The sequence below is a fragment of the Acomys russatus genome, chromosome 1 (assembly GCF_903995435.1).
Source record: "Acomys russatus chromosome 1, mAcoRus1.1, whole genome shotgun sequence".
Taxonomy (NCBI): Eukaryota; Metazoa; Chordata; class Mammalia; order Rodentia; family Muridae; genus Acomys; species Acomys russatus.
The window spans coordinates 34,403,613-34,423,572 of record NC_067137.1 but is presented as its reverse complement, the minus strand read 5'-3'; the positions used below and the strand labels follow the sequence as shown (position 1 = coordinate 34,423,572).

General features: G+C 37.5%; 1 non-coding gene across 1 annotated transcript; it reads right to left on the bottom strand.

The window, feature by feature from the left end:
• Window positions 1-5,106: 5,106 nt before the first annotated feature.
• LOC127197468 (small nucleolar RNA SNORA17) lies at window positions 5,107-5,236 on the bottom strand. Its single transcript, XR_007831682.1, has one exon. It is a non-coding gene; the product is annotated as a small nucleolar RNA SNORA17 (small nucleolar RNA).
• Window positions 5,237-19,960: the final 14,724 nt, after the last annotated feature.

The window sequence follows — 19,960 nt, the reverse complement described above, 5'->3', positions numbered from 1 at the left end:
TTAAATTACCACTTCACAACTCAGAAATCTCCTACCTAGGTCTAAGAATGCATTTAACTTGTTCTAACTTCCATTATTTAATTTAATACAAGCTCAGGCTTTGAAGTTGGATGGGACTCCAAGAATCTACATGCCCAACACTCTTATTATAAAGATAAGATAGGCATGAGGATGGGACACGAAAATGATTAGCAGTCACAGGTTCAATGGGGAGCAAATAAGATCAGAGGTTAAGACTACATTCAGTAAACAGTGGCCACCAGTCCCCTCCTACCCATGAACACATTCTGAGTAAATCTTGGTCTAAATACATTGTCATGATTTCCCACACACCTTTGTTGTTTTCGTGCTGTGGTTGTTTGCTTTTCTCTTACAAAGGAATCTACCAGGATAGAAAGCATTCGTACTCCTCCTCTTGACAGAGTCAGCCTAACCAAAGAACTCGTCGTGCTTCCTCTAACACATGAAATCTCCCTTATGTGGAAACTGACACATGGCAATCACTGTATCTGGAATCTTATTCCTGGTACTTGTGGCTCAGCCTAACTTACATTTATGTACTAAAATATAAGCATTACTCAAAGCTCTCCCATGCCTCCTTTATTTAATTTAATAAAACTGAGACACACAAGGTGGTTAGATTCTGAAGATGGCTCTCAGTGTGAATGTAGTTTATTCTAAATCACACCTTGATGAGCTCTGTGAAATTTCTCTGAAGACAGAGCTGAAGCTGAAATACCATCTCATCAATAAATTTCTATTTCTGAAAATCCATTTATTTTGAGATCTTACCTTAACGCAAGAGATAAAATGAATATTTCAAAAATTGTCACAGGCTTCAACTTCAAACCATGCTGCATTATCTCCCTATTCAGCAGAGACTCCTGGCCAACAGCCCAAACCTCTTCTAGTCTGATCTAGTCATGCAATTTTCTTGGAATTTTGAGTTCTCTGAACTTTACTTCCATTTTTTTTTTTTTTTTTTTTTTTTTTGTCTCGTCTGTCAATTTTTAGGAAAAGACTCTGGATTTTTCCACTAGCTCTTTCTCTTTTTGCTTCCTTTGAAGACAACAGTTCATGCTTCTTTAGATTCAATACCATGAGTTTCTAAGCACCAAGGAGATGACAGCATATCATTCTTGCAGTTAAGGGGTCGTTGGCACCAGAGACATACCTCAGGCTCAGCTGGCTGCATTTCTAGTTCTCCTGACTAAGAATCATCATAATTTCTAGATGTGACTTCAAAATGCATAAAGAATAAAAGCACAGAGCATTCCCTCCCAAGCTGTCCTGGTATCTCCATATCAGCTCAATAAACCTTAATCCGAAACACCATTTGAGGGGATTCATGGGTATTTAGTTAACCGAAGAATGTTCTTCTCATGAAGAACCCTGCATAAAAGTGAGCTGCTGCACATGCAGGGGTACAGAAGGTGTGGTAAGGTACCGTCCAAAAGGAAATCTGCTTGGCAACTTTGAAAGATCAGTACCTGTGATCTCCTGTTGATGGGGAAGCGTCCGTCTCAGAAGATCATCATCCATGATTCTGTGTGAGGAAAAAAAAAAAAAAAGAAAATCTAATTAAACACCTGCCCTGCTCAGGGACTGAAGCTGGCTCATAAAGATGCTAATAAACCCACAACTTCCCAGTGCCCTGTTTGCTTCCTTTTCCTCATTCCTACATCAGAAACATCGTCTCATGTCATTCAAATTTAGAACAACTTTTAATGTGTTTGAATCATTATACCAGAGTGTATTGTCTCTATGATGTGAAAAGAGGCAAAAAACCAATTCTAACTACCATGTGTTGCACTCAAGGAGAACCTGTGGATTGGAAAATACTGTTTCTTTCCTAAAGTCCCTCTATGATAAACAATTTAGCTATAATTCCTGATTGTCTATTTTCCTGTATGAATTCTGTTTTGCAAAATAATACAATTTATATCATGTTAGTTGACCTGATCATCAAAAATTCTTTCTAAGAATTTGTAACTTTTGTATTAACTAACATAATTTGCAAAATAATCATAAAATACTCAATGAATATTTACCATATGCCATGTGCTCCACTACAGAAATTTGAATTGCTTCTCAATAACTTGTAAAATAATAATCTTAACAAGTGATAAATGGTTAACATTTTTATAACTGTTGCTTTACATCCACAATGCAGTCAATGCAATAATGAGGCAACTTTTAAAATAGAATACTGCAAGAATATTAAAATATTAAATTAATAAACATTTTACAGACCTAAGGGCTTCTAAATCCTAGGCTCTAAAATTATAAAAAGTAGAATTATGAAACACAGGAGGGAATATTGTTTCTTACAAGGTGTTGTTAGTATCACATGAGATAATTTAAATAAGAATATAAGACAACACCTACAGGAAAAAGGGATGGCAATGAGGGACACTTTCTGCTTTTCCATGAGTTCCCACTTTATAGTTCCAAGAATCCACCTCTGGTGGTTTATAACCACTCATAACTGTAGCAACAGAGGACCTGCTGCCCTCTTCTGGACTCCATAAGCCCCATATTGTGTGTATATACCCACATTCAGGCATATATATATATATGCAATTAGAAATAAATATAATATTAAAAAACAAAAAGAAAATTAACAAATAAGTTTTTAAAATAGTTAATATATATGTCTACAAATTATACTTAGTAATAATATTTAGCAATGATATTTAATCTAATCCCAATTAGCATGATTATATTGCGGTCAACATAATGATTTGATTAGATGCAACCAAATATGAAAGCTAATTTGACTGAGACTGAGAAATTTGTGCCATTCAAGGTAAAGCTGTACTACATAGTGAGTATAATGCTATTCTAGATTACATAGCAATGTCTTACGTCACAGAAAATCAAATAAATGGTCATCACAACAGATCATCGGATTCTCTTCTTGTAACAAAACGTTACTGAAAGTTTTAAGGAGGAAGCAAAAGAGTGGTTCAAGCACAAGAGGGTGCTACATGCGTTTTCAAAAAAAGTGTTCATGATATTTTAAAATTTTATATAAAAATAAGATGCTACATGATTTGCTAGCATGTGTTATAAATCACCATTCTGGTGACTGGTATCAAGTAACACTGTAAAATGAAAGCTTGGCCATAACGAAATAGTCTCAATGAAGCTTCATAAGGAAAAAATATAGACATTAAAATTTTAGACATTAAAGAATAGAATTGGTGGCATTAAATATTTAAAAACAAAAACAAAAAAAAGACCAAAAATAACGACTAATTGGTGAAAATGAAGCACTCTAAAGACCACAAGAGAAAAGTAGAAATAGCTTCTATGAGCCTTGTAAAAATATCCAACAATGAAGAGAGGACAGAAAGGTACTTCAAACAGTAGTCAAAAACCATCAATATTAGACAAGTATTATAAGACTATGCATTCAAGAAATTCAATGAAATAAACAGAAGAAGCATACAGACACTCACAAATCATATTTTAATTACAAAAAATCCCTACATAGAACAAAACTCTAAAAATCAGCTATTTCTTTTTTCTTTTTAAAAATTTTTTGGTTCTTTGTGAATTTCACATCATGCACCCCAGTCCCACTCATCTTGCCTTTCCCTCATACCTGCTGTCCACCCTTACAACTTCTCCCCTAACCAGAGAGGAAAAAAAACTCATTATGGAAGCTGTAGTACGTCACAATATGTCCCACAGTATACCCTTTTTCAACATTTGTTTGCAAATGTTCATTGCAATGGCTCGTTGATCTGGCACAAGGTTTCTGGCTTCTGCTACTCTATCAAAATTGGAACCTCACTGGGACTCTTCTCAGATATACTGTTGTTGCCCACTCTCATGAAGATCCTACAGTTTTGGATCTATAAATAACCTTCTTCCTGCACTCCAGCAGTTCATCAATGGGGTAAATGTTGGGGTGGGCTAACTCAAAGCTCTGCATCTGGGCCTGAGAGGTATCTGAGCTGGTTAGCTCTCCAGCTCCTCCACTCTCATGCCCTAGAGAATGGCTCACTCATCACCCCCACATCAAGGGCCATCTCTACTGTGCTGCCTACACATGGTGCTCTGCAGAGGCTTGCAGCAGGTGAGGGGTAGGGACAGCTCTCCTGCTCTGATGACCTGGAGCCCAACTCTCCTTCCTATTGTAGGTGTCACCACATGGCAGACAAGGGGCAGGGACAGTTCTTCCATGCTCACGCCCTTGGGGGCCAGCTTGCCTGTGCTCCTACCACCAGGGAAAGCTCTATTGTGCTGCTCAGGTGAAGTACAGGCCCTCTTCTCCCAAGTGCTGCAGCTCTCAAGTGAGGAGCAAGACCAGTTCTCCTCTCATGAACCCAGGGCTATATCTTCTTTGTGCCATTTGTGGTGAGGGGCAAAGGCAGGGAGGGCATCTCTCTCTCATCCATGCCACATAACAGGAGAGAAGTGGTAGGACCAGCTCTTCCATGTTCCTATCCTCAGGCAGTGTGTAGGGACCCATTCTCCCTAGTACTGTTGCTAGCTAAAGGTGGGGTCAGCTCTCCTGCTCTTCTATCTCCAGAGGCAGCTCTCTCAAAATGCCCAGGTAATGGGTGAAGCCAGTTCTGCACAGCCCTCAGACATCAACTTGTCCTCCAGCAGCAGCCCAGACCAGGGGCATCTGCCTGACCTTTGGTGGTAATAGACTCCTTCTGTTGCAGGGTCATAGACCCAGACATGTCCCCTGGTGGCAACATAGGCCACAATGCCACCATGGTCCGGGATGGCATCACTGGCTAGTCACATCAGGCTGTTCCTCACCAGCCTCCAATCTCCAGTTCTATCTCTCCATTATACCCATACCCCTCTGTTTCTCTTTCTATTCCATTTCTTCACTATTTACTTGCTCCTCATAGTGGCACCTGGGGTTTCTGAGTATCAAGGGGTCATCTCAGGAGTGGTCTCATGTGTCCTACGTCCAAATTGTGCATTATGTCACCAGGCAAGGGTCATCTTGGGCATTGGTCTACAACCCAAGGCATGCATGGTACCAGACTGGTGGACTGGTGTTCATCTCAGGATGGCTACTTTTCTAGCATCTCTGCGCCTGGACTGGTGGTCATCTCAGCCTTGCTTTTTACTGGGAATGTTAGGCTACTAATCATTCAGATATTCATAGGTCAGAACAATGAGTGCAGACATCACCTCTCTTTTCTCTGACATCTTCGATTGCATATGCGACACAGAAGCCACACTGCAGTCACTCTAGGGCAGGAAAAATAATCAATCAGTGTATAGAGAATCAGAGAGAATGATAGAATGATTAAAAGCTGGTGAGGAAGAAATCAGTAGAAGTATTTGAAAAAGGATGAAATTTATTAAGTAACCTAACTTCAGTGCTAAATAAAGTCAAGATATTTCTCCAAAATGAAGAGAAACTAATGAGATAGTCTGAACAATATCATATTCCCAATGCACTTTTTAAAATAAATTGCCTCCAATCAATGGAAAAATTCTATTAGAGGGGAAAGCAGGATACACAAATATAAAGACATATTTCTGCTAATAGCATAGCATTCAGGAGGCTGAAGCATGAACCTTGCCATGAATTGGGAGGTCAGTAGGATTGTGAATCTGATTCAAAAAACAAACACACAAATATGTATTTCTAATTTTAAATTTTGTAAGATCATTGACATTTAAAAGGCACTAATAGAAACCTTCCATTGTAGACTTTACAACACAGGAAGAATCTAAAACCTCAGACAATAGCATAAAAAACAGATTCAGGTTTTAGAGTCCATTAGTAGTAAAATTTAAACTGAAGGGAAATTTACTTAAACTTACAGAAACCAGTACAATGAAATAAAATGTTGTAACATAAAAGTAACAATAGAGATATAGTATAACCTTTAAAAAGAGAGTTGTTTTATTAGGAAAAAGATAAGATGAAATAAACAGAAAGTAAAAAGCATGGTTATTATTATAAATCAAATAATATCAATTCTGTGAGATATTGTAAACATAGAAATTAAAATATATACTTCTGTAATAGATATACTGACAAGCAGGACATAAAAGCAAGACACAATGGGCTGGCTACATGAAAGGCAATTTCAATGTAACATTGTGGATGGTCTAAAAGTAAACACTAGAAAGGGATAATCAGCACCAAGAAATGAGATAGGTGAAGTGCTTTTCATTACAGAATAAAGCAGACTTAGGAAAAAGTAATACTAAAAGACATTGTATTGAAAATTTCCCAAAGACAAAGAGGGCACAAACTGGGCATATAGATGACTACAGATGTCTGGTGTGCTGACCCAGAACTTGAAAATTCTGTAGTTAATGATCGTCAAGCCTAAAAGAAAAAACAAATGAATACTATTTTCTACAAGCATTAAAAGATGGAAATAAATGAAGTATATTGTTTAATTATAAAATTATGAAATTTAGAGGCAACAGTAAGCATGTGAAATGACATGAAACATCACACAATTCTTAAAATGATACAACCTTCTATAAGGCACACCATCATCAAATAAAAATAATGAAATCATGTGAATCTCTTTTGACTGACTAATGAAATTGTACCAGAATTAATGGGACACTACTAACAGGACACTGTTCTTAATTATTACTTAATATTTTTGGACTAGAAAATAGACTATTCTAATATACACAGCCCATATTTTAATATTAAAAAATGATAATATTGGATAATTTTGGAGAAAGTAAAAAATTTCTTAACACACAAGATATATACCATAGGAATAAATTAGTAATCATACTGTATTATAAAGATAACCTTCTAAGCTTTGGAGGAAATTTTAAACAATGATTAGAATGAGGTTGAGATCCCAAGAACGAGTCCAATCCCAGCTTGCAATGTGGGTGCGTGCACACACGCGCATACACACACACACACACACACACACACCTCTCTGTCTCTCTCTCTCTCTCTCTCTCTCTCTCTCTCTCTCGGTCAGACATTGTCTCAATGAAGGCAATTGAAGAGTAGTGGAAGGAGGAAAAAGAGGGAGAGGCAGGGAGGGAATGAAATGGGAAAAACTGAGAAGCCCCCAAATAAAGAAAAGGCAACATTTGTGACAAATACATCACATGCTTTGATATTTGCTGCATTCATGTATATGATAATGTAGAATAAAGATTAGTGCTTTTAATATGTATAGCTTGATAATAGAATATTCTATTGAAAAAGTAAAGAGGGGGCTGGCGAGATGGCTAAGCAGTTAAGACCTCTGACTACTCTCTCAGAGGACCTGGGTTCAAATCCTGGCATGTACATGGTAGCTCACAACTGATTGTAATTCTAAGATCTGGCACCCTCACACAGACATAAATACAGGCAAAACAACAATGAACATAAAAATAAATAAATTAAAAAAATAAAATTAGTAAAAATATTCTTGTCCTAAATAGATGGATCCAAGAAATTTATTGAGTCTCTATGTAGTTAATCCTCAAATAAATTCGAGCAAAAGCAGAGGGGATAATTAGCAGATGCCCTCAAGGAAAATTACATCATATATTCAATCAAGGAATTATATACAAATGAATATACTATGCATAGTAGACAAAAACTAAATTCATTCAATGGGTGAATAAACAATCGTGCCACATACATTTAGGGGGAATTGACTCAGCAAGAGAATACAATGAAAGACTGATTTAAAGCCACTGCAGAAACAAAGCTCTAATCTACCAGGTTGAGTAGAAGATATCAGAGTAATTCTACGATGTAGATTCTACATGTATGAAAGATTTGGGGGGAAAGCCCATGTTATCTCTCAAGACTGAAAAGAGACACAAAAGGAATGATTAAGGAGGCAGAAGTGCCTTTGGTCTTGATTAGGTAGTGGTTACATGACTTTGTACTCACACTGAAATGTTCACTTAAATACGTATATTGTGTTTTTAATTTACAGTTCAATATGGTTGATTAAAAACACATTCAAATGTCAATATGTTCTTCCCAAGCACAAAACTCTCAGGTATTTTCTGATTACATGGAACAGGGTCATTTCCAAATGTTCATAGTAGGGAGAAATAATTTTCTGACCCTTCTTTCCGTCTTGTCTAAATGTTTGCCCTTCAGTGTGATTTACACTGATTAGGAAACGCTGAGAGTTTCTGCCCATCATGCTCCTATATGAGGATTCTTAAAAATGTTTCCTTTGAGTTAAACACTTGTGTTATAACTCGGTATTTCATAACATTCCATTACTTTAAAAATTATAGAAGATCTAGGGGGTGTTGGTTAGGCTTCTGTTTTCTCTATTGGTCTACAAATGCTTGTTTTCATCTGGAGTTGGTTATTAGTTATTATTGGTCTTAAACAGAGAGAAAACTAGGTTGGATTCAGAGATGTCTCTCTTTTCCCTTATCTTTCTTTCAGAGGTAAGGAGATAGGAACTGAAAATAAAGAAAGGGGGATATAGAAATGGAGGGAGGATAGAACAAAACGTAGATTATTGAATCTACTGCTCAACTCAAGGCCTTAATTGTTACTAACAAATAAGGTTATTTTTAATTAATTGGTATAGAATTTTGCATATTGATGCAAATCATGGTCAAAAGACTAGTCTACTTTTATCATAAGAGTACATATCCTAGGTCTAACAGAGAGATATGAATCTATAGATACATAAGATAATATAGTTAAATAACGTCTTCCAAAGCCTCAGAGACCTACAGATTATCGCATTTAAAGATGTTTTTCTTACTCTAAAGATTCCTTGACGACAAGACAAGCTAACTCCTGGCAACACCCAGCCTGCCTCACAGAAGGTGATAAATGTCAAGGAACCTCTTTATGGAGTTGGTCTCAAACGTGACAGACAAGCCACTGGACAAAACATCCTTGTTTCTGCCACAGATAGAACTTTTCCTAAAAACTGCAAGCTTAGATTCAGGCAGAGTAGATGGCCAAACTCTGCCAAGGCAGAGTAAGCAAGTCCTCAATAGTTCGTGCCTTGAAAATATATCTGTCAGAGATATTGGGCTAGAAGGCTGACATTAATGCTCCAACTTTATACAGAGTGTTGGGTGACTGTTCAGGCAGTAAATTGCCTCAGTCATTTTTTCATTTTGGAAGCTGCTAACCTGCACTTCAGGTTCACTTAGATATTTGGGTTTTATTCCTTCTCAAATCTCTGATGAGACTGAAGGTGAGATAGTTTAGTCTTACAATTAAGCTTACTTTGTTAGGGGTTAATATGTTTTTAGATCAAGATAGATGTTTTAAGTTAATAGAGATGAGATATGATAGATATTGATTTTCATTCAGAAATTTAGACCCGACAAGATAGGAAAGAAGCTTTTTTCAAGTTTGACAAACACAAATAGTCAAATCACTATGAATGTAACATTTATATAACTCCTAATTGTCTCATGGTTCTTCCTGCTGTATATAGTTTATTTTATTCATGTGTAATAATATAAATTATATGTTAAAAAAGACACATAATAAAAAAGTATAGAAGGTGTATATATATGTGTGTGTGTGTGTGTGTGTGTGTGTGTGTGTGTGTGCGTGCGTGTGTATACCTACACACGCACGCACACACACACACACGTACACATACACAGAATTCAAGGTCTGGTTTTAATGTGTCCATTTAAAAACATATAAACTTAGATACATATTTTCATTGGTCATTTTTGTTTTTGTTTTTCAGACAGGTCTCATATAGCTCTATAGTATAGCATGGCTTCAAATTCCAGTACAACAGTGGTTCTCAATTTTCCTAATTCTGCAACCCTTTAATATAGTTCCCCATGTTATGGTGACCTCAACCATATAATTATTTTCATTGATACAAAATTCTGTTCTGGGGAAAATAATATAACCATATCTTGTTCTGAAAATGGAAGGGATTAATTAGTATTCCACTTCAAATTACATGATGACATTATGAAAATTAAGTGCAGAGAAGTGATACAATAGCCAAAGGTAAACACTGTAGTGGTGTGCAGTCTAGGAGTGATGGAGCTAACCTTGAAAGAAATCATTCCCAGTAAAGATGGAATAAAGAGGAACTGTCTGGTCAGTGACTTTCTACAGTCAGGACCTCCATGCTTCAGTTACCTCAACTATCTGGTGGGTTTTCCTGCCACTCTGTCTCTATTGAGAAAGCACTTCTTTTGTGGTGTCTCCCACTTCTCACTATGGAAGGCCTATAGTCTTATATTACCTAGCTTCATTCCTGCCAAGCTTTACTCCGTAATAAAGGAAAAGCTGTACAATTTAAAGGACTAACTTGGAGTGTTTAGACACTTAGATTGGAAGCCCTAAATCACTTGGCCTTTTTTATTGCCTTCTCAGTTGTGTCATGATCAAGTTTTAGGTGCAGTAGCTCAGAACACTAATTCTTATCCCTCTCAAGTCACTAAAATGGCAAAAAGAAAAAAGGATTGAAGGAGGAAGATAGAAAAATAGAAGCAATTGAAGGAGCCAAAACCTTGGCATTATTTAATCACATAAAGCAATAATTGGGCTATTTGTAAGTCTTTAAATAAACAAAAATCATGTAATTAGCACCAAACACTCAATTAATATAGCACATAGCGCATTATTCTAAAAGAGTAATTAAGAAACCCATTAAATATCAAGAGCCTATCTAAAATAATGTTGACATTACCTTATTCTTTTTCATTAATTCAAAGTTGTCCTAAGACTATTATATATACATACGCAATACATAGTCATCGTTACCCTGCCCCATCTCATCTCCCATTTATCTCTCCCTATCACTCATTCCCACCGTGTGCCATGGTGGGCTCACCAGCAGATACACATCTGAAAACAAGTATTCCCTTTATCTCATTATTTTTCTTACTCCTCTCTCCTCTCTCATTTCAAGCAAAGGTGTAAAATCCAGACTGAGGCTCAGGATTGTAATTGAGAATGAGTGGTGCTGTGATGAAGCTGAAATGAAGGGATTAGGTTCTGGACTTCTGGATCCTCAACCAAAAGATTATATTTACGATTCAAAAGTAATTTCATCACCAGCCCCAGTTGAGATATCTATATTCACCCTAGGTAACAGAACTTTCCCTTGACACTTCCATGTCACTAAGTCCCAAGTGTAATATAATCAAAATGGGTGAGCAAGAAACCCGAGCAAAAGTTTCCTGTATCTGAAAGCTGAGGATTTAGGTCAATCATTACATAACTGAGCAGACCAATGTGAAAGTGTACACAGAATTCTGAAAGGAGGACCTCTAGATTCATGATGATGAGGCAGATAGGCCTCTTTTGCAGTCTTTCTGTGAGATTTAACCACCAGAGTCTCAAGAACTTTCTCCACTAGTCTACCATTGAAGCTTACACAGTTCTTCACAATTTGTTGATAACATGACTCTTGTCTCCCCCTTTATATTTTCTTTGCTAAAATATCAGAAACATGCGTAGACTTGTAGAATACTCTACACTATTATGAAGACTCTCCTACCTTCATTTTTAACCTTCTTAACAATATAACCTTACATGTTACCCAATACACAATAGATGTACATCATGCTTCTTGATAAAGTTATCACCTAAAACTGATTTGGGAGATATGAATGTGCCTATGAAAGGAATGACAATGTAATTTGAGCATGATAATTTTATTCTAAGCAGACCTCTTAGGTGTTTAGGTAGTTAAATTATAGGAGAGCCCTAAAAGGAAGTTCTAAGATCCATTGACTCATAGGAGTCTGGAAGGTCAGAAACATCTTAAATTGCAAAAGCACCAATAATGCCCTTTTGTTTGATACACACACACACACACACACACACACACACACACACACACACACACACACAGAGAGAGAGAGAGAGAGAAAGAGAGAGAGAGAGACAGAGACAGAGACAGAGACAGAGAGACAGAGAGAGACAGAGACAGAGAGAGACAGAGAGACAGAGAGACAGAGAGAGAGAGATGGTAGAACACCATTGAGGAAGATGCTTGACATTCTTCTCCGTTCTCTGCATATTATTGTATACTCACAAACATGGGACACTTGTCCAGTCAGACAAGTGTGCATATATACCACACTCACAGATTATAACAATTTGAAAAATCACCAGTATGTCTTATTCATCCTTCCCATCCTACCTTAATAATTAGGAGACTCGATGGTCACAAAGTATTGAATTACTGAGTGATCCTGTGTACCATCAAGGATGCCTGTTCTGAGATATTGCTGTGGAACCAAACTGAGAAGTATCAGGTTGTGAGTGAAAACATGTCTGAGAAGTTGGCTTGGAATTCATCTTGTTTTCTTTAGGAAAATAAAAACACAGAAGCAGGAAGGAAGAAAGAGAATGGAATTAATTTTGACAAAATGACTTTGTCTTCTTATACCGAAGAAGATATTGAACTGTGGCTATATCAACCCAAATCTTGTTTCTGCTGTTAGTGACTCCATGTCTTAAACACTTAGCATATGTCAGCACTTGTTTCTTTCTTTAGAAAATAAGATAATCCAACAAATTTCTGTGGGAGAAGACTAAAGATTAACCTACATAAAACACATTAATAAAGTAGCACCTGGCACATAGTATAAAGTGGTGGAAAATTGACAGTTTGGGTTACTGTTTGTAGTTATGGTACTTGTTAATAAAGTTAAAATGGTTGGGACCTCATGAGTCTATGGTTTAGAAGATCATTAAAGACCATTGAGTTTGACCTCCAACCTCTTTTTATAGATTTTTTAAAAGATTTAACTCATAGTGTCCAGGTTGGTTTTAACTCAAGTATATACAACCTATAATTTTCTAAGAAGAAAATTTCAATTGAGGGATTTTCTTGACCACATTGGTTGTTGTTGAAGTGTCTTCATTATTCCGAGATGCAGGAGGGTCTCATTCACCGAGGGCAGCACCATATTCTAGGCAGGTTGTCATGAATTGTGCAAGAAAGCAAGCTAAATATAAGCCAGCATGCTACCCAGCAACCATTCAGCATTCTCCATGCTTACTGTCCTGCTTCTTAACCAGTGAAGTTAATTCATGGGTTCAGAGTAATGCCATGTGGAGTAGGAAGCAGGCCTGCTTTCAGATCCCTGCCTTGATTCCCTGCCTTGACTTCCCTCAAGGATAGAATGTGATATGGAATTATAATAAACTCTCCCCTTCACTCCACTGCTTTTAGTCATAGTATTTTAAAATAGTAACTGTGAAACTAGTATAAAATATTTCTTTGTCATATATTACCATAAGTCATTGGTGTTACCACTCATTAGTATTAGATTTTAAAACTGCGTTGTTTTTAAAGTACACACACACACACACACACACACACACACACACACACACAGTATCACAAATGGTGGTACTGAGTCCTCAAAGTGCTTCCTGCACATTTATGATTTTACTGAAGGAGAAACAGCTCTCAGAGTGAACATCAAAGACTGATGGTAAAGCCATCCTGCTGACTCTCTCCCAGAATTCTCTTACCAAACATATTTATTTCACCACCACCAAGAAAGAAAAAGCAACTCAGTGCCTGAATGTTCCTTGAGCATCTGGGACTTTGAAAGGGCTGCTGAGAGCCTGTGAGAATCTCAGCATATGGTCCTGCTAAAGATAGATTCAGGCTCATGTCCACAGCAGGGAAGGAGCCACTGCTAGTCCTTTAACTGATAATTTTATGCACATTTTCTTCAAGAACACTGTGTTGTTTATACATGAAGGCCTCATACCAGGGTCAGAGGTAATCCAAAATGAGCATATTTGATGAGTCTCACACCATGCTTGGTAATGCCAGGCAGAGAAGAAGAGAAAACAGGGTAAAAGCAAGTACCATTCTAGAAACGTCACATCTGTAAACTCCTTTCATTCCCAGGGCAGGCTATCATGGCATCCCTGATTCAACCTCAACCAGCATATTAGGAAACAGGAATGAACTGCTAGAGTCCTGAAGATATTTATTCTATCCATGTATGTTGAAAAAAGAACATGAAATAAGAGCACAGGTAGATAACACTGTCTCATGGATTTGGGTTAGCCAGATGTAGACACTATAACTGTTTAGACTATATTTTCTTGCTTAAAGGAAATAAAAATAGATACCTAAACTATGGCAATGTCTCAGTTGTTAAAATGCTTGTCATGCAAGCATGAGGAACTGAGTTGATCCCTTAGACACACACACACACACACACACACACACACACACACACACACACACACACACACACATACACACAATCTAGGAACCGTGGTACCAATAATTCCAGTGCTGGGGAAATAGAGACAGAAAAATCTCTGGGGTTTTCTGGCCAGATAGTCTAGTCAATCAGTGAAGTTCAGGATCTATGAGAAATCCTGAATCAAAACCAAGGTGAAGAGTTATTGGTAAAATCGTAAGATATCTGGCGTTGGTCTTTGGCCTCCACAGGAAGGAATTGACACACACACACACACACACACACACACACACACACACACACACACACACACACACAAACACCACATGGGGCGGGAGAGAGGGAGAGAAAGAGAGAGAGAGAGAGAGAGAGAGAGAGAGAGAGAGAGAGAGAGAGGGAGATTACTGCCCTTTTTATAGCTCAGACCAACCTTAGTAGGGATGGTGCCTCCCACAATGTCCTTGGGCTTCTCACATCAACCACTAAAGACAATACTCCACAGAAATGGCCATGGCCAGTCTGATCTAGACAATTGTTCAGTTAAGGTCTCTTTTTTCTAGGTGACTCTCCTTCTGTAAAGTTGGTAGTAAAACTAACCAGCACACCATATAATGTCTACTATACCAGAAGAGGACTCTGTGGAAACAGCACACTCATAGCCAGATAAAGTATACAAATAATCATACTGAAAATATATAGCCAAAACTCCGATTATGGCAAACATTATCAAGTACAAATGCAAGAAAATATGAGAAGAAGCAAAGAAGTTAGATTTGACCTAAGCAGGAAGGTAGCGGAATTGTTTACAGAAACATTCAAACATAGGAAAAGATAAAAAGCACCTTCTAGATCAAGTTTAATCCTGACGAGACAATTTCCTTATTAAATTTCCCTTCTTTATAATTCTGAAAACACAGCATTGCCTAGACATGGAATTACTTGGAGACCTCATAAAGACTGTAATTATGAGTAACCAGACTGTCCAGAGCTCTAAGGAGATTTCAAGAGGGATTCAAACATATGCAGAATTAAAGGGATGAAAGAAGGAACCATGCAGAGGATTTGACTTATAAAAAATGCAAACTTTTCTCAAGTTCCTGAGACCTCCAGCACTAGCTGATGAGTGAAGGTGCTGAGTTCCAGTGAGGTCAGAAAAATCCTAAAATATAGACATAAACCGCCTTATGGAAAAATTTTCCTTCAGAACGTCTTAAGTTTAACAGAAGCAATATCTGGTTATGAATAATAGAGAAAGGAAATTGTCTGTTTGAGAAAATCACAAACTGTTCCTAGCACAGCACTTACAGTGGTTTTTTGATAGATATCACTTGTTAATATAAAGGACTTTCTATAATGATCACTTTAATGTGGAATTTTTAATCATGAGTAGATGGTTGATATTTCCAGTGAATTTTCACTGTGTCAACTGAGAAAATCCTACTGTTTCCCCTCATTCTTTGAGCCCTATGAATTAAATTGATTAATTGTAATTTCAAGTCTTGCTTTATCTTTCTTCTTCACAATGAAGTACATATGCCCTTCTCCCACTGTCTTCCATACCATAATGCTTTACCAAATGCAAGGGCCCAATCAACCATGGACTAAACCCTCCAAAACTCTGCAAGAAAGTAAGACCGATGTGAGTGGCTTTCTTGGTTGTTTTGGTCACCCTATGCATAAGTCACTAACAATGGGACATCATCTACTCCTTTGAGATGATTTCACCTCAGGAAGAGAACAGGCTGGAAGCCCTGTAGACTTGGGTTGTCTGGTTGATGTAAAGATGTTTTATTTATTTATTTTGTTGTTTTTGTTTTTTACAGACTCAGTAGTGATACTTTGTATGGATACCTACAAAGCAAATATTTCCTCACTTAACTATGACTGCTTCTCATAGAAAAATCTAGAGTAATTGAATAGATACTGAATGTTTTACTATCCTGAGGAGATCAAACCTTTGCTGAAATTGTTTCCACGTTCTCTAAATAAGTGACACATTTCTTTCTCATAATCTTGGATAGATTCTATTAAAATGTTATTGATTTTTAAAACTTTTGTGGTATTTCAGTTATGATCCCTGTCAGGGGAACTGGCATGCAACATAGCATAAGTGTGTGTCAGAGGATAATTCTGTGAAGTCAATTCTTTCGTCTTTTTTTAATCTAGTACCTAGTCTTAGGTTTGGCCATATACTTTGTTGTTTTAATTAAAAATGCCAAATTGTTCTATTTTAACAGTGAAGACTCAGAAACCAGATGTTGGGGTAAAACCTGCTGGTTCCCAGAGGCAGAGAAAGCACACAGCTTACCTTCCTTCTTAGCTCATGTCTGATGGAAAAGGCCCAAAAGGCTCACTAGATCAGCTGACAGCCCAGGAGGAAAAGGCCAAAAACCCATGGCCAAAGCCTTTCTAGCTCAAAGAGCCAAAGCACAATGACCTGAGGAGCTGAGGAGCTGAGGAGTTGAGGAGCTAAAGATCTCAAGGCCAAAGAGCTAAAAGCTAAAGAAAGCTAAAGAGATAAAAGCTAAAGAGCAACAGGGCCCTTCTACTTTTACATGCTGTTTTTAATACCCCTCAGTTCAAATTTCCTCCTACTCTTTAATCCTTGTCTGGTGGTTTCTCTACCTCTTGACCCAGGGTTAACTTTATTAAATCCTGTGTTCAAATAGGTCTTGGATTAAAGGTGTGTGTTAGGGCTCAACCAAGGCAAACAAAAGATGGGTTTTTACAGTTCACAATCTCAGGCATCACCTTGAGATCAAATATCCTGCAATAACACTTCCTCCCTATCATCTTGTCACACAAATCAGAGCTTCAATAATCTTCAGAATGTACCAACCTGCTGTTTAACAGTTTCCTCTGGTATTGAAATGTTCTCTCTTTAAGGGAAGCTCCTTAAGCAGGAAGGTAAACAACTCCAGAAGTCTCTGAAACTGAGCAGATTCACTAGACCCCTCCCTCCCAAAGTAAGAAAGAAACACTGCAGAGAACCCCTCTTAAACACAACAAGCTTAAAAGAAGACTCAGAAGAAAAAAACCTGCAAAGCTGCCTGGAAGAATCAGAAAACAGCCCAGCTACCTAGAACATATTTAGAGCAACTGAAACACACGGAAAGGCTTCTCTCCAACCTGTTGACCTTCCTGCAGGCCCGTAGTGTGATGCAGGTTCAGGGCTTTGATGACCTGTAACCTCTGCTAAAGTGGGCTTTGGTGATGCACCTGTCTTTAAGTTTTGCTCCTGATGGTGACCCCTCACCCACATTCCTATAAGTAACCCCAATAAAACTCACTTGTTCTTGAAGTTGGACTTTGGTGGGTCTGTGCTTTGGTTTGTCATGGGCTCCCTGTATCGATGACAGATGTATGTTGCATCTTCTTAGGAAAAGTCTTGTCAAAAAAACACCTATATCAGTCATGCATATAATAAACTCATTTACTAAGAACCAGGATTTGAATTCAAGTAGTCATGCTTGTATAGAAAAAACTTTACCCTCTGAATTATCTAACTGGCCAACATAAAATATTTTTAACATTCTCTGTAACACTTGAAAGGTATCCTCATTAAAGCTATCAATAATAATTCTTTATATTAAAATTTTCTATTTCACTTATCAAGTAATATTTTTGGTTGGTCTCTAATACAGAGACAGAACTGAAATTTTAAAAATCAGCCTTGATTAAAGAAAGTGACTGCTAGGATATTTATAGAGAATTTTTGGGAAATAATCAGAGTGGTAAATTAATTCAAAAAGAGGGAAGAAACAGACCATCTTAAAAGTTCTTAGGAAGAAGACCAAGACTGTAGAATAAACATCTCAGTGTTTATCCCATCCCTTGTATCCTCCCATTCTTCCCTCCCTCCCATTTTCCCATTATTCCCCTCCCCTATGATTGTTCCTGAGGGGGGATTACCTCCCCCTGTATATGCTCATAGGGTATCAGGTTTCTTCTTGGCAACCTGCTGTCCTTCCTCTGAGTGCCACCAGGTCTCCCCCTCCAGGGGACATGATCTCAATCAAGCCTGGAAAAATTGCAGTTCATATGGGTAAGCCACAAAAAATTAAAACTGTTTCCCCAACTATCATGGTTTCTCCAAAGACAGCAATGGGATTTCCTACATTTGCAAGTGTAGACATAAATATTACAGGAATAAAAAGTTAAAAAAGATTGAAAAGCATGATAAAAGAAGTATTAATCTAAGTATATTGAGGTGCATATTAAAGTGTACAGTGTCCTAGAGCTCATGAGCCACAGAGAAATGGTGAAAGAACTTATTTTCCTTTTAGGTCAGTGGAAAAATGAAAAAAATTAACAATACAATGAGCTTGTTTAATGTTTTTATTTACTTTCTTTGACTATATTATTTAATTTATATAATAGAAAGCTCTTTGTAGCATTATATAATTATGTCAACAGAATTCATTTGTTGATATATTAGCACTCCAGGCATTTTAGAAGGACCTGTGGAAGAAAAGCCAATATAGTTTGCCATCCCATAGAAATTAAGGTGATGGTTACAAATTAATAAATAAGATATCCAAACACTGGGCACTTGAGAATAGTTAAAACCTCAAATAAAAGATCTGCATTTTGGTTGAACCCCTTCTGATTGTTTGAATGTCAACTAAATAATAGGGGTACATTTTCAGAATGATACTTTTCTCAGATTTATTTGGAACTTCATAAAAGAATACAAGCCAAAGAGGCATGCTGAGAAAATAAGAAAATTGATTTTAATGGATCCTTTCTCCCAGGAGTCAAACAAACTTCCTCCTCTCATTAAAAGCTTTATTTTTTTGTTTGTTTGCTTGTTGATTTTTTTACATACCAACCAGTTCACCCTCCCTTCTCTCCTCCAAGTTTCCCCTCCCCTCCTCCCCTCTCCTCATCTACTCCTGGTCAGTTTCTTTTCAGAAAAGGGCAGGCCTCTCATGGACATCATCCGGCCATGGATTTTCAAGTTGCAGTAAGACTAGGCACCTCTTCTCCTATTGCGGCTGTACAGGACAGCCCAATAGGCTGAAGGGGGTCCCAAAATCAGGCAAGAGAATGAGAGACAGCCCCTGCTCCCACTCTTGGGAATCTCACAAAAAGAGCGAGCTACATAACTGTAACATGAGCAAGCATCTAGGTCAGGCCAATGCATGCGCTCTGCTGGCAAATCAGTTTTGGGAGCCCCTATGAGCCCAGCTTTCTCGGTTCTATGTGTCTTCTTGTGCTGTCCTTGAACCCTCCAGCTAAGCTTTATTTTTTTTAAGTTAAAGAAGAGTATCCTTTAGCATCATACTATTTGACACCACAAATATTCTATCGGGGCTGAGAAATACCAGCTTCTATTTGCCTTCTGGAGTGTGTTATATAAATGGTTGGTTTAGATAAACATTGACATTTTTGAAGCTCTTATTTGTGTTACAGGAGCCACTGTCCACATAACCGCTTCTGTTTTGCAGTTCAAAACTTTTGTCAGCAGAGTCATCATAGAGTAACAAAAGAATCACAGAGACTGAGCTTCCAGTTAATGATGGCCTACATATAAACTTGTCAAAAATATCAATCAATAATTCTCTCTTGATTCATGTTTTCTTAATTTACAAACATAGAATAGGAAAAAGCATTAATTCAAGTGTCAAGAGATCTAGGATAATACTACATCTTTTTTACTTCCTTGATCTGTGACTTCAAGAGTCTCTTTATCACTGAAGGACTCTGGTTCCACTGTCAATACTAACACGCATGTGACATTCATGTATTTTCAGTATGTCTTTAAAACAAAATTTAACATGGAGATGGAAGATAATACTTTCACCAAGGAGAGTGGGGAGGGACGGGAAGAGAGGAA